Here is a 17,014-nt window from a genome sequence, read left to right as displayed (position 1 = left end):
CAGATCTGGCTGGACCACATCAAACACTATCAGGCCCGGCTCTTGTCTGCCAAAACTGCTCACTACTACAGGATCATCCTGGAATACAGAGATAACCTCTGGCTTCTTTTATCCACTACCAACTGCCCCCTCTACCCTCACCATCAACAAGTGGGAGGAGCTCATGGACATCTTTGTCACCAAGATTGAGACTATTCGTTCAGCTGCATCTGCTGCATCCCTTCTTTCCCCTTGCCCATCAAGCCAAACGGCCCCAAGGTTTCCCTTTATCTGGGAAACTCGCATCTTTCTCCAGTTTCTCACCTATCTCCCCTCATGCTCTCTCCGAGCTCATCTTGTCCATGAGATCCAACTTCTGCTCTCTCGACCTTATTTGCACAAAACTGTTGTCAACCCAACTTCCCTTCCTGACCCTCAAGCTAGTTGATATTGTAAATGGTTCCATCTCCTCAAGTATGACCCCTCTCTTTCAAATCTGCCGTCATCACCCCACCTTGCAAACTACTGCCCCAACTCCAACCTCCCTTTCTTCTCCAGTCCTTGAAGGTGTTGTCGCCTCCCAAATCTGTGCTCATCTTTCCAAAATTCCATGTTCGAGCCCCTCCAATCAGGTTTCCACCCCTGCTACAACACTGAACAGCCCTAACCAAAGTCACAAATGACATCCTATATGACTGTAACCATGGTAAACTAACCCTCCTCATCCTTCTCGAACTGTCTGCAGCCTTTGACATGGTTGACTGCATCATACTCCTTCAACGCCTCTCCTCCGTTGTCCAGCTGAGTGGGACTATCCTCGCCTGGTTTCACTCTATCCAGTTGTAGCTAGAGAATCTCTGGCAATGGCTTCTCTTCCCGCTCCCGAACCATTACCTCTCGAGTCCCCCATGGACCTATCCTTGGCCCACTCCTATTACATGCTGTCCCTTGGTGACATCATCTGAAAACACAATGCCAGATTTTACATGTATGCTGATGACACCCAGCTCTACCTCACTACCACCCCTCTCGACCTGTCCACCACTGCCTCTGTGTCGTTAAACTGTTTGCCCGACATCCAGTCTTGGAAGAGCCAAAATTTCCTCTGATTAAACATTGGGAAGACTGAAACCATAGTCTTCGGTCTCCACCGTAAACTCCATTCCCTAGTCACCGATTCCATCTCTCTTCCTGTCCACTGTCTGATGCTGAACCAGACTGTTTGCAACCTCGGCATCCTATTTGACCCTGAGCTAAGCTTCCGATCCCAAATCCTCTCCATCACAAAGACTGCCTACTTCCACCTCCGCAATATTGCCTGTCAATATATCCGACCTGCTGAAACCCTCATCCATGCTTTTGTTACCTCTAGACTTGACTATTCCTATGCTTTCCTGTCCGGCCCTCCATCATCCACCCTCCAGAAACTTGAGCTTATCCAAAACTCTGCTGCCCATATCCTAACTCGCACCAAGTCCAATTCACCCATCAGCCCGTGATCGCTAACCTACATTGGCTCCTAGTCCAGTAACACCTCTATTTTAAAATTCTCACCCTCGTGCTCAAATCCCTCCATGGCCTTGCTCCTCCCTATCTCTGTAACCTCCTCCAGCCCTACAACCCTCCGAGAACTCTGCATTCCTCCAACTCTGGCCTCTTGTGCATCCTCCCACTTCCTTCGCCCCACCATTGGCGGCCATGTCTTGAAGTTCTAGAAATCCCTCCCTAAATCTCTCCGCCTCTCTCTTCTCCTTTAAGACATTACTTAAAACCCATCTTTGTGACCAAACACCTATCCTAATGTCTCCTTCTTTGGCTTGTTGTCAATTTTTGTCTGATTACGCTCCTGGGAAGCTCCTTGGGATATTTTACTACGTTAAGCGCGCTATATAAATGTAACTTCTTGTTTTAATAGTCCGAAGACTGTAACAAGAAGGATGTTAGACAGTTTCATAGTTTTGAGGCCTGTGGAAAGAATGTTAGAGTTGAAGACTCTATAATATTTGATATAAAAAGGAATATGAGAGTCTTGGAGGCAGCTTTAGAAAAGTTACTGGTTAAAAACTTGTTGATTTTGACTCCTCCTGCTGTCATCGTTGAAAGTGATAAAAGGGAATATCTTGCTAATCCTAATGACCTGAAATTTTTTGGTGAACTTGAGTATTGTCAGTTTGACATGAGTCTGAATAAGCATCAGTCCTTAGGAAATAATGTTATCTTTGTCTCAGGTAAAATAGGATACTGATTTACTTCAAAGGAAATATCTTGGACTAAGGAATGAAACATTCATATGGAAAAGTCAGATTAGAGACACACCTACAGGTCACTTGTCTGATAATTTGGGAGACCGATGACTGAACTCTTTCTGTGTAATCTAAGGGGAAAAGCTGGTATCTAACCGCTCTATTCAGAAGCAATCCTTTTGCTCACTCAAATGTGAACTGAGCACGAACGCCTACTCCAAAATCAATCTTTCCATTTCAGTTTAAAATGTCACTTAATTTTTTTAGCTCTGTTATATTAGAAATGCTTTATATAATATAACAAACATTACCCATTTTTATAACCGATCTGAATTGCAATCAATAAATACAGTAAATTTAGGATATTTTTAACGTGCTATAGTATAGTGTAACTCTCTGGAGATCTTTGCTCATTAATACACTGTTTCAATATTGTGCATATTACTACACTGGCTGGCACCCAATTAGATCATTATAGCAAAGGTCTATTGTATTTGAGTTGCGGCACTGAGACACTAAAGCAGTTGTTTAAATGATTAATATATTTACTTTTAGGGTGGATAGAGATTCGAATAATTTGTTTTTTCTTATGACTTTTTGTTGTGATATATTTGATTAACTGCTTATCCAGTCAGTCAGAAGCAGATTGTATCTTCAAATCCAGTGAGGGAATCGATTGTGTATTATGCACAGCGCTGATAGCCTGCAAAGATAAGCTATTTGTATACAACAAATACAATGATCCGACATCTCTGTTGAGCCTTTTTCTTTTTAGTTTTAGCATATACTAACAATCACTCATCACTCATGAGCTTTGGAACATAAAAAGTCAGTAATCCCTGTGCTCTAGCTGTGAGACACTATTGTTTTTTTTGACTGAATTCTAAAACCTTTGGTCTACCCAGGGGAAAAGAGCAGTGCCTGTTACTTGAGCCCTGATATGTTCTGTCATTAGCCAATCTCATTCTGACACTGACTTCCCTGCTCTGGACCAGCAGGAGGGCAGAAACTGTTTTCATGCCTGAGTGAAAAACATTTGTAGCTCAAATTTCCATTCATTTGCTCTTATACAAGAGAGATGCCACTGAAAAGTCCTTGTGGGTAATTGTTTCTGTCAATACTAGAGGAAACTTTGACTTTAATCAAAGTAGCAGTTGGTGAGAAAAGTGTGAAATGAATCATCAGAATCAAAATGGTGCTCAGTTGTAGGTAACTTAACTCTTTCCAGTCAAGGATCATTTGTGTTAGTTTTATAATGTCAAGAGTTTGATCGGCTATCCTGCTTAGTTTTTCACTTGTTTCAAGTAGGTTAATATATGGAGGCAGAAATCTACACTTCTCTGGCTCCCATTAAAATTGAAAAATGTTTCAATGCACTTCATATAATGAATTGTTTTTGGAGTGCAGCGACTGATGTTATGTAGGCAAATGCAACAGGCATTATTCACCTATAAAATCCCGCAAAGAGCAATGAGAAGACTGAGCAGTTAATCTGTGCGTGTGGTGGTGCTGGCTGAGGGAGTAATATTTGTTTAAGACACCAAAGGTATTCCTGTCCTTCTTTGAACAGCACCATTGGATACTTAATATCTACCTCAACAGGCAAACTGGACAATAGTTTAATATCTTATCGAAGGATGGCACCTCCAGCAATACAGTACTGCTGGAGTACCAGATTAGATTTTAAAAATGAGTATAGAATCTGGATTGCTAATGGTCTTAATTCATTAAAAAATTATACTCTATCTCCCCCTTGTTATTCATTACCTTTTATTGCTTTTGTCTTTATGTATAGGGTATACAAAAATGGGAGAAACATTTACTGCACATGACTACACAAATTCATCCAAAAGGACATCCTAGATGCAAATCTAATCAAGGGTGATCCAGAATATGCCACATATCACTGCACACCAGCACTACTTTTGTTTCAAGTTCCAGGAAATCTCCTGCTATGTGTTGGGTTTTTCTTTGTACACACATGCTATTAGCAGGAGTTGTCCTCTGTCCTTACAAGTTAAATGATGTTGGCACAGTCACTGCACAAGAACAAAAATTCTCGGTTCTTCTCGGCTGGGTGAAGACACTACTCATAGAATCATAGAACGATACAGCACAGAAGGAGGCTGTTCGGCTCATCGTGCTTGTGCCGGCTCTTTGAAAGAGCTATCCAATTAGTTCCACTCCCCTGCTCTTTCTCCATAGCCCTGCAAATGTTTCCACTTCAAGTATTTATCCAATACCCTCTTGAAAGTTATTATTGGATCTGCTTCTATCACCCTTTCAGGCAGCGCATTCCAGATCATAACTACTCGCTGTGTCAACATTTTTTTCCTCGTGTTGCCTCTGGTTCTTTTGCCAATTATCTTAAATCTGTCATCCGGTTACTGACCCTTCTGCCATTGGAAACAGTTTCTCCTCATGTATTCTATGAAAACCCCTCATGATTTTGAATACCTCTATCAAATCTCCCCAACCTTCTCTGCTCTAAGGAGAACAACTTTTCTAGTCTCTCCGTGTAACTGAAATCCCTCATCCATGTTACCATTCTAGTAAATCTCTTCTGCACCCTCTCTAAGGCCTCACATCCTTCCTAAAGTGTGGTGCCCAAAATTACTCCAGCTGGGGCCTTTTATAAAGGTTTAGCGTAATTTCCTTGCTTTTGTACTCTATGCCTCTACTTATAAAGCCAAGGATCCCATATGCCTTTTTAACAGCCTTCTCAACTTGTCCTGCCACCTTCAAAGACCTGTGTATGTACACCCTTAGGTCTCTCTGTTCCTGCATCCCCTTTAAAATTGTACTATTTAGTTTATATTGCCTCGCCTCGTTTTTCCTACCAAAATGAATCACTTCACATTTCTCTGCATTAAATTTCAGCTGCCATGTGTCTGCCCATTTCACCAGTGTGTCTATGTCCTCCTGAAGTCTGTTACTCCTCACTGTTTACTACATTTCCGAGCTTTGTTTCACCTGCAAACTTTGAAATTATGCCCTGTATACCCAAATCCAGATCATTAATATATATCAAAAGGGGCAGTGGTCCCAACATCGACCCGTGGGAGCCACCACTGCACACTTCCCTCCAACCTGAAAAACAACCGTTAACTACTACTCTCTGCTTTCTGTTCCTTAGCCAATTTCATATCTATGTAGCAACTACCCCTTTAATGCCTTGGGCTTAAATTTTACTAACAAATCCATTATGTGGTACTTTATCAATGCCTTTTGAAAGTCCATATACACAACATCAACCTCACTACCCTCATCAACCCTCTCTGTTATTTACCAAAGAACTCAATCAAGTTAATCAAACACAATTTGCCTTAACAAATCCGTGCTGACTTACATTTATTAACCCATGTTTTTCCAAGTGCCAATCAATTTTGTCCTGGATTAACGTCTCTAAATGTTTCCCCACCACAGATGTTAGGTTGACTGGCCTGTCGATGTTGGGTTTAACCCTCTCCCCTTTTTTGAACAGTGGTGTAACATTTTCAATCCTCCGGTCCTCTGGCACTACTGCCACCCCTTGCTCTTTTAAGATAGATTGACAACATATCATTTCTTCAAACAAATAACAGAACCTTCTAAAACACAAGAAACAAACTTTTAAACATGACAATCCTTGAGCTATGAAGGCAGTCTCCTGTTAATAATAGGGAAAATGCCAGTAGGTGGTGCTTGATCCTGGATGGTGATGGCTGCATTGTCTGGTTCTGGATCACTAAAATTAACACTGTGTTCAGTCAACATATGTTGACATTCCACTGGTGCTATCACTTTCTTGAAGAAAGATACATTTCTGGTCATTAGGTGAGAACCTCTTTGAGCAGTCATAATGAGATCCAGTCTGCTATAGATGAGTGGTTTGTATTGGGGATATGAGTTTTCCTCTCTCATTATTTCTCACTATGACATGGTCAGCAACTTTGATTTCATTAGGTTGTTGACCAGAATATTCCATCATTTTTTCTTTAGCTCTGCAATCTTCCCTCACAGTCTTATCATTTAATTTCTAAGTAATAGGATGGGGCACTATGATTCTCAATTTGAAATGGAACAAAGTTGTTTTAGGTGCTTCACCCATTCTGGAGTGAAGTGTAGCATACTAGTTACACAGGAATGCCTCAAGATATTGTTGCCAAGACAAACTGTCCAGCTGAACTGTCTGTATACATTTCTTGATTGCTGTCATGAATCTTTCAGCCTCAGAGTTTGGGGCTGGCCATTGTGGTGTGATTTGATAGTGGTAAAGCCCAAGATGTTTTTCAAACTGCTGGAATTCTGAATTCAACACCTCTGGAATTCTGTGTCCTGCAAAAATCTTATCTAGATGTGGAATAGTGACTCAAGCCGCTGCACATTTGGTTATTTCAACTGCTGGAAATCGGGAGAAATCATTGAGCACTACTAAAAGACAGGCCATGAAAACCAGTGGGGATTCGGTTGGTCTTTGGAAAATGGTAAGGACTCAGTTGAACCCAGTCTCTGCTGTTTCTGTGGTTTTCAGGCAGAATCTCTGTCCACCCCTTACAAGGCAAATAATGTTGGGCAGCGGGTCAGAGCCAATGGCAGGGACTCCCTACACTGGGAGTTCTCGCTTCTCTGGCTCATTCAGGTCCTGGCATAGTGTTAGAGATCAATACTTTGAGTGAGAAGAGGTGTGAAAGCCTCTAAATGTCTGACTGATCTAGGAAGCAGCCCTGGATGCATTCTAAAAAATGTTCCCCACTTTAGTCACGTCCATTAACTTTATTTCCAGTCTATCTTGGGATAATTAAAATCACCCAATGTTATGTTGTTTTGTTGTTCTTACTTATGTCTCTGTACTGTCTGCAGATTTCCATCTCTACCTCATCTTCACTGTTTGGTGGCCTATGATGCACACCAAAAAGTGTACAATTTTTTGTCCTATTCCTTAATTCCATTCATAAGGTTTCTGTCATAGTGCTGTTTTGACTGGTTATTTTTGTGGATATGTAACTGGGCCACCAAGTTTCATCGGATGTTTTTGCGGAGGTCTATGGTTGGATGACTGACAGCACTGAGAGAAGTAATTTTGTTTCCAACATGCACAATATTCTTTACCCATTGCTGGATAGTGACCAGTATGAGGGCCATTTCCATCGCAGTAATTACACATATGATTGGAATAGACCCCGATTGATTATGGTTTCACCTTAGCGTGATACGGTCTGCAGTTGACATTTATTCAGTTAATAGAGACTTGTTGCTTAGTTTCCATATTTGCTGCATGAAATTCAGCTTGATTTAGTGCACTGGCCAGTTCTAAAAGCTCATCGAAGATGCTCTCATTCTTGAGGGCTCAGTGGTTTAATTTTCTGAGCTGCAGCAGTGAACATACATTTGGCTCCTTGTCGATGTAAACGTGTGCAAAAGATATCTTATGTTGTGCAGTCCATAGAAATACGTATTTGGCTTGGGAGTCTAATTGACATAAGAAGGTGTGATTTAGAACACTTCCCTACCACGGTGTACAGAACAGTGACCTTAAAGGCTCAGGCTAGGTTAACAGTTAAACAACACAATTGTTCTCCTGACACCAAACTACTTGTGAGAAATGCCACGGGAAAACAGGCAATACCGTAATACATTCCATACACAAGATTATTACTGTATCAATTTTTAAATGCATTGGTCACACAAGAAATTTGTTTTGTGTTTCTGATTGGCTCAGATTTCCCAGGAACTAACCAAAAAAAACTTCAACATTTACTTCACTGCATCCGAGTATGTTTCTCACAAAATCCTTTCCCAATCCTAGATTTACTTATCGCCTTTGATCTTTCTTCATTTCTATGTGTAACATATACTGAATTTAAATCGTATGCTGCTATTCATCAAAATATCATTCTTGCCTCTGAGTCAGATGATTGTGCATCAAGTCCCACTCCAATAGTAATGGACTTAATCCAGCCTGCATTGCCAGAGATGCTGTCCTTTGCATGAAATGTTAAACTGAGGCTCCATCTACCTGTTTTGGTGGTTTGGGTGGATGTCAAAGATTCCATGTCACTAATCAAAGACTAGCAGGGAGTTCTCCCAGTATCCTGTCTAGAATTCCTCCCCCAACCAACCATTAATAAATATATTAACTGGCCATTCATCTCATTGCTGTTTGTGGGCTCTTGTGTGCAAAATAGCTACTGTTTTTGCCTATCCAACATAAGTGATTCCTTGTATATGCTTTGAGATGTTTCTGAGAGAATTGATAAGAAGGCATAAAAAAACAAATATTTCCCTTCTTTCTTGAGGGGTTAATTACAATTTCCTTTCCTTTACATGGAATTTACAGCACAGAAACAGGCCATTCGGCCCAAGTGGTCCGTGCAGGTGTTCATGCTCCACACGAGCCTCCTCCCACCCTACTTCGTCTCAACTCCTCCATGAGGTAGCAAGTTCCACATTCTAACCACTCTCTGGGTTGAGAGATTTCTCTTGAATTCCGTATTGGATTTATTAGTGACTATATTATATTTATGACCCCTAGTTTTGGACTCCCCACAAGTAGAAATGTCTTCTTTACATCTACCCTATCAAACCCCTTCATAATTACAAAATTCTCTATTAGGTCACTCCTCAGACTTCTCTTTTCTGGAGAAAAGAGCCCCAGCCTGTTCAGTCTTTCCTGATAGTTATAACCTCTCAGTTCTGGTATCATCCTTGTAAATCTTTTTTGCACCTTCTCCAGTGCTTCTTTGTCCTTTTTGTAATATGGAGACCAGAACTGTGTACAGTATTCCCAAATGTGGTCTAACCAAGGTTCTTTGGGGGCTATATTGGGCCATGTAGTGTGTTAATTGTATCCATATGATTTATATCAATTAGTGTTAATTATATTCAGGCGGTGTCAATTGGGGACTCTCTTGTATCCATTTATATGAGAGCTTATCTAGGGTGTGGAGTGGCTAATGTTGATCTCTGTGAATAAAGGCTTGAAAGCCTGAAGACCAGGCTGTAGTATCCTATCTTTCACCACCTGGCTATCCAATTTATTACATAGTGCCTGTTGTGTAGGCGCTACGGGACCTAAGGACCTAAAATGGTGTTTGAGATGTGCGTGCACACTTCTGGCGTGACTTCACCGGACGCCATATTGATGAAGGCGTTTGCGCATGTGCAGATAACGAATGCCAGCAGCATGTAAAGTAGGAAGATTATATGGAACATCAATGTGCAATGCTGATTTAAAGGGACAGATGCGATTTTGGTACTGCTCGCTCCAGCCAACGCACTGACTTAACCTCGGATGGCTGAACAGGTCTTAAATGGCATGGAGGACCCCCCACCAGCGCTATTTAAAGGGATCATGCAGGAGTTGCAGGTTAGTTGCTGGATTATTGCTTTTGGCTGCTGATGCATTTGTACCTGTTTTTGGAGGTCTCCCTACTTGAATACTAGGACTAGGAGACATAGCCTAAAAATTAGAGTCAGGACTTTGAAGAGTGAAGTTAGGAAACTTAGGAAACACCTAAAGGGTGGTAGAAGTTTGGAACTGTCTTCTGCAAATGACAGTTGATGCTAGCTCAATTGTTAATTTTAAATCTGAGATTGATGGATTTTTGTTAACCAAGGGTATTAAGGGATAAGGGGCGAAGGCCACAGATCAGCCATGATCTCATTGAATGGTGGAACAGGCTCTAGGGGCTAAATGGCCTACTCCTGTTCCTATGTTCCAATAATATAGTTTTAATACTCTACAGTGAGTGGGTTGGCTAGCTGACAGGCAACAGCAAGGGCACTGGCAGAGTGGCAGGGGTGGGACAGGAATGCTGTCATCCTGAGAGAGGACAATAGGTTCATGTTCCATGGAGCCACTTTCACTTGCTGCCTCCTGTCATGCGCCACCTTCTCCCGCAAGAAAGCGGAATGTGTGTCGGTGAGTGTCCTGCAAGATGTTTGGGTAATGTGGCTGTCATGGTTGAATGGCTGCCAGTGTGTGTTACCTGTGAGTTGTGGGTGTGCAGCTTGCAACAGTGTAATGTGAGAGGGAACATCTGAGTATTGATTGAAAGAGTTTGTTGGTATGTGGGTTATGGGGGGGTGTAGTGCATGGCAGCAGTGGATGTGGCTAGTGGTGCAGAATATGCCACTTGACAGTTGAACTCCTGCACCTTGACCACTCATGTCAAATCATTGCACTTCTTCCTGCACTGCATCCATGCTCGTGGTGCTATGTTCCTAGCATTGACCTCGTCCCCTACTGCCTCCTGCTGCCTCGGGAGCATATTGCCCCCCTGCAGATATAGGATGCCTCTCCTTCTGTCCGCCTCTTGCATCATCAGAGAACCTTGGTGCTTACTCTCTCGCAGGCCTGCTACAAACTCAGATTGGCGGGGTCTGGCATGCAGATTGGAGAATGTGGGATGTAGTTGTGAGCAACCTTTATTCAATGATTTGAAAGAAGTCAACAGTTTGTAAACGTAAGGATGGGATTTGCATCTGTGTTTTATGTGTGCGATTTCTGATCTCCGTTCAGACCCTTATCTTATATTTTGAAAATATAAGAGTGCCGCAAACTTTGAGCAACCAGGTTGCTGCTCATTAAAAATTCCAGAGTTCCCATCATCACCATGCTTCACTATATTGCAGCACAGATTCACTTTACCATTGACTTCCACCACTTTCTGCAGCCACAGTGCACCTCCCCTTTAAGAGGTGCAGGCTGTCTTTAAGTGGTGATAGTCACTCACGATATCTGGGCCCCTGCAGGTGAGCAACCACTCAATAGTGCAGGTAGTGCTGGCTGCACGCAGCAATTATGTAAAACAGCAGGCAGCAGGAATGTTACGCGCTGCCTGCATCTCAATGACTGGGCGCACCACGATCCCCATGCCCATTATTGGGGTTAACCAATTTAACCCTCTAAAAGATTAACATAACTTTTCTGCTTTTCAATTCTATTCCTCTAGAAATGAACCTCAGTGCTTGGTGCGCATTTTTTATAGCCTTGTTAACCTGTGTTGCTACTTTTAATGATTTGTTAATCTGTACCCTTAGATCCCTTCTCTCCCCCACCCTTTAAACTTTTATTTTCCAAGGAGTATGTGGTGTCCTTATTGTTCCTAGCAAAAAGTACCACCTGACACTTATCTATATTGAAATTCATTTGCCATTTACATGCCCATTCTGCAAGTTTATTAACGTCATCTTGTATTTTGATCCAGATTGTGAACAATACCCATCTACTTTCTTTTTGTACCAATCAGTCAAAGCAAAAACAGTCCTTTCAGTGACAGACACGCTAATCAAATTAGACCTAACCTGTATTGGAGCAGTCTTCCACAAAACAGACCAGCTATTCACACTACACAGCAAAACTGAGAGTCTTGCTTGCAGGATTCTGTGATGGGTCACTGCAAAGTCCACAGATGCAAGCATAAGCGACTTATAACTCAGTGTTCAACTTGAGTGGACTTTGTGTCTCCCAATAATTGTTTAACAGTCCACATTAGAATCATAGAATCTTACAGCATAGATGGAGGCCAATTGGCTCATCATGCCTGTGCATTCCCACTCCCCTGCTCTTTCTCCATAGCTCTGCAAATTGTTGGACTATAACTTGGTGTTGTAAGATTGTTTACATCTTCAAATTTAAAGAGGACATTAACAGGTCAGACAACTTTCTGAAGCCATCTCTACATATTAGCCAGGGATGGGGACATGCTCCACCCTCTGAGGCATGCTGTCATCGGTCAGTGGTCAAATAAATTTTTTTTTTATGTGGTTACAATACCGATATTACCACAAATTCCCATGAATGCATAGAATATCTGAGGTCGAGATTTTTATGATCTGAAGCTGGACACATGTCTGTCACACCAGCCTCCTGTGGTGGAGTAATCCAGTGTTGGAACGGTACACAGCTGGAAGGCTTATGTGAAGGTGGTGTGAGGCCGTGCAGGAATTTGAAAATGAGTATTAATTAAATCAATTTGTTGTGGCAGAGAGGAAATGGAGCTTGACAAGCAAAGAGGAAGATAGAAGTGTGGGACTTTTTGTAGGAGAGGATGCAGCCCACAGCATTCTGAATAAGTTGCGAAATCATTAAAAAGAAACATATTAAAAATTCACAGCATTCTCTTGAAAGGGCTTTCGTACCTCTCATGTCAAACCATTAACAGCAGTTGTGGCAGCCTACATAGGAAGAAGTGGATTGAGAATATAAAAATTCAACTTTGCAAATGATGGCAAACTGGGAGAGACTGAAAACAACAGGGAATAGGCTGATCAAATGACCTGGATAGATGTGGGCTGGGCTAAGTGTGGTAAATGTTATTTAAGGTGGACAATTGCAAAGTCACGACATTGGGAAATGACAAATCATGGCAATATAAGCCAAGTTGTATTATTCTGCAGCACACATCACAGGGAAGGGATTTGGAGTACTGGTGAGTAGATTGCTGAAGTCATCTACATAGTGCACAGCAGCAATAAAGACAGCAAGTAAGATCTTGGGCTATATAGCCAGAGGAATAGAGCATAAATCTCAAGAAGTGATTCTCAGTTTGTATGGAGTGCTTGTCCAGGTCCAGCCCCATCTGGAGTACTGTATACAATTCAGGCCAGTGTATTATGAGAAAGACATCCAGTTATTGGAAAGGATGTGGAGAGCAGCTGAACTGATAGCTGGGTTAGGCACCTGAATTATGAGGAGCGGCCAGGATTGTTTATCCTCAAGATGGGAAGGTTCAGGGGTAAACTTATAGAAATATTCAAGATCTTAAAAGGGTATGACAAAGTAAATACCAATATGTTTAATATAGCTACAGATTATGCAACAAAGTAGAATAGCCTTAAAACTTAGAAGAGACAGATTTAACTACTTGAAGTAAGGGTGGTGAATGTATGGAATGGAAATAGACTGCCAAGGGAGGCAGGAGGGATATAAAGAGAGACTGGGATAAGAAATTGAAGGAAAAAAAAGTTCGGGAGTAGGACAGATATTGAGGAATATTTCCCAGACATTGGAACCAAATAGATAGTCTGCAATGTTTTTTCTTTCTCTGGTCCTGTACATCCCAGTACCTTGAAAATGCAAAATATAGTTTTAAAAAGTCAACTTCTTTTTTATATCTAAATGCAATAACAAAATTATATTGAATTAGATTTTAGGACATAGTTTAATTAAGTAAAACTATGTCATAAAAAAAAACTAATTTTGTTGTTGGAAAAGTCTTATGATTAATTAACTTCATAAGGAACTTATTAAAAAGAAACACATGCACACTCCAGAAAGTTTTTCAACATTTCTTATTTATGCAGTTTATCTGAAATTAGATTTAAAAAAAAATCATAGTACAGGTGTGAGGTTTTGTATGCCTCAATGAAATCATTAAATTATCAGTTCTGCTAAACTCTATATCCAATCAAAACTGCAGAGAACTTTCTATTTAGATTGACAATCTCCATTTAATGAAGTTCTGTCTGTGTTAGAGCTATATTATGCTTAGATTGCTGTTAATTTTCAATAGAGGTTTATTATGTTTATAATTATTGGGAGGAATCAATACTTCAATATAACTGAGACTCCATAAGAGCACTAAATACCTTGTGAAAATGCTTCAGCTAAGACACAATGAACTTGGAGCATATTATCTATCTGAAGGGAAAATGAACTCAACTAATGCAATAACGACTCTTTGCAGCAAAACTAACTGATTATTAACAACCTCAGAAAGCCTCATCGGGTAGAAATGGGACCACATTTGAATTGAGGGCAAATTTCAGGAACCAATGTCCTGCACCCAAAGTACTGCTAAATGATGTCTGACCCAATATTTCATCAGGCCATTTTTCAGGCATCCCTGGCGGCCACCTAAAATGCATTAGGCCCCTAACATATGTAAATGAGGCACCTAATGCCTGTTTTAGGCCGACTTGCTGAAATTGGATACAGGGCCTGCTCTGGTTAGGATTCTGTAGCAGCCACCAACAAAAAATAAGCTTTGTTTTTTTTAAATTTAAAAGTTTTTCCTGTGGAGCCAGCAGGAGTAGAAGTGCTCCCCTACCCTCCCAGGACTTACCTTCAGGCCGATGTCGGCGAGGCAAGCGGCCTGACATTAATCCTCTTGAAATGGATGAGCTGCATGTGGAGGTGCGACAGGCGCCGGCCCAATGAGGCCCAATTTTGGGTTGGTCTCAGGCCTCCTGGTTGGGTGCGTGCTCATTTCTGGCCTGAAAAAGGGCTTAAAGGAACTTTTACCCCCATATTGGCAGTCTTTTGTAGTGTATTTGGGCAAAAACATTCACCTCAACTATATGAAGATCCCTTGAGTATAAAACAGGTGTTAGAGAGTCTAGATGAATAATAATTTCAGTAATGGAATTTTTTGAACTTGTTTTCCCCAGTGGTAGAGATCAGGAATGTCTGAGGTTCGATTTTTGGTCTGTGCTGAGTTAGCTGATCTCAGCCAGAGTTGCTGTACGAGTGTCACTATTAGCCTCAGGCGCTGGACTTGAGAGGTTTAAAATCAGCAGGGTTCGTGCTACTGATCGCGGTCTATTGACCCATTGTACATGTTCCAACATTGGATGAGCGCATGATTAGACTTAGCCGTGCCCCTCAATTAAATAGCTGCCAACATTCACCACCTCAGCTCATACATAAAGGCTGGCCACTGGGGTGAAGCAATGGAAGGCCGTCAGTATCCATGGAGCCGTACTGTAGCACATCAGAATCTTAATACCTTGAGTACTGAATATCTTTCGTAATTGTAGAAAATCTGCCCACATTTTCTATCATGTAATCTACAACAGTGGAATCTCTCTATTACTCTATGAGTAACAGAAGAATACAGAGAAGTAAAATGTTATGTAATTAACAATGTCCTCTGAATGAACTGCACAGCTATGATCATGTTATTGGGGTATACTTTCCTCAGGCTGGAAAGCATTGTGAAAAAGGACAAGTGAGTAAACTAACGAAGAATGATGATAGCTTTCATCAATTTGTTGTGAATTGATTTCTGCCTGTGATAAAGTGTTGAAATGCAAATAATGGATGTAGAGGGAATAAAAGCAAGTTTGTTAAGTGCTTGTTAATATCTGGAATATGTGTGTTGAAGGCCGTTGGAGAGACACGTATGTAGCTTTCCTCACGGGAAAATAAATTTTTAAAAAAACTGGTATTTTCATCTAGCCAGCTTTTGAACAGAGCTCAAGCTTTCCAAATCTCATGGGGAAACTATCAGAAGCAATTCAGCTTTTCTCAATGGAATATGGATGATGATATTGTTCTCATTTCTGGCCTGATTCCCCACTTTCAGACATGGCTCCCTTTGTTAGTCATGGCCTCTGCTCTAAACACACCTCCAATCCTGATGTCAGACCCAAAATGGCAGGATAACACTGTTGCTGAACATGAAGTAGATGAGATAGTAGAATAGTTTCTTCACAAGCCAAACACCCACTCTCAGCTAGTAAAGCACATATCTGCTAAACTTCTGCAGAGAGCATACACACTGTAAATCACCCAATCAGGCAAATAAATGACCATTACCTGCTCACACAATATGTGGTACAAAGGCACTGACTTAAATAAGGTCGGGCATTAGTAACGCCAAGTAATATTTTCACTGTCCATCAGCTGGCGCTGATCCCTGCAATGTTATTTCCTCGACTTCCTCCGTATCCTGATCAGCAGCATCTAGTATCTGGTCTACACCACCCTGTTGTTGCACCTCAAGTTGGATTCCTCGTTCCATAGCAATGTTGAGTTCAGGATGATGCCTTTTGATGTATAAATTACAATTTGCCAAAGTTTCTTCGACAGCACCTTCCAAACCCACGACCCCCATCACCTAGAAGGACAAGGGCTGCTGGTATATGGGAATACCATCACCTCCAAGTTCCCCTACAAGTCACACACCATCCAGCCGTGGGTAAATATCGCCGTTTCTTCATCATTGCTGAGTCAAAATCCTGGAACTCCCCACCTAACAGCACTGTGGAAGTACCTTCACCACATGGACTGCAGTGATTCAAGAAGAAGGACCACCACTACCTTCTCTAGGGCAACTAGGGATGGGCAATAAATGCTGGCCTTTCTAGCTACACCCATATCCTGAGAATAACTTTTTGAAAACAGTTAGAAATGCCTAAAGCTATTGTATTCAAATATGGGCACAAAGTATGCAGCATTTGTAGCTCATTTTCACATTCTCTTGATGGCTATCCTCCAGTCAAGGAACTTTTTCCTAATCTCCTTGAAAGATCTTTGAGCCAGTGTCAACATGCTCAATAATCCATATCAAGGCAATCTGGCTTCAACCTTGAGTAATGGGCTGCCCTCTGGACCTGAATCATCATACCTTTCACGGTGTCAACTGTGGTTCAATTGGTAGCACTCTTGTCTCTGAGTCAGAAGATCCTGGGTTTAAGTCCCAGGGAGTTCCAGGATTTTGACTTGAGCACAAAATCTAGGCTGACACTCCAGTGCAGTACTGAGGGAGTGCTGCATTGTTGGAGGTGCCGTCTTTCGGATGAGATGTTAAACCAAGGCCCCGCCTGCCCTCTCAGGTGGATGTAAAAGAGCCCACGGCACTATTTCGAAGAAGAGCAGGGGAGTTATCCCCGGTGTCTTGGCCAATATTTATCCCTCAACCAACATCATTAAAAAAAACTGATTATCCGGTCATTATTAAATTACTGTTTGTGAGACCTTGCTGTGTGCAAATTGGCTGCCGCGTTTCCTGCATTACAACAGTGACTACACTTCAAAAATACTTCATTGGCTGCAAAGCGCTTTGGGACGTCCTGAAGTCATG

The sequence above is a fragment of the Heptranchias perlo genome, chromosome 11, assembly GCF_035084215.1.
Source record: "Heptranchias perlo isolate sHepPer1 chromosome 11, sHepPer1.hap1, whole genome shotgun sequence".
Taxonomy (NCBI): Eukaryota; Metazoa; Chordata; class Chondrichthyes; order Hexanchiformes; family Hexanchidae; genus Heptranchias; species Heptranchias perlo.
Note: the sequence above shows the minus strand (reverse complement) of the source record.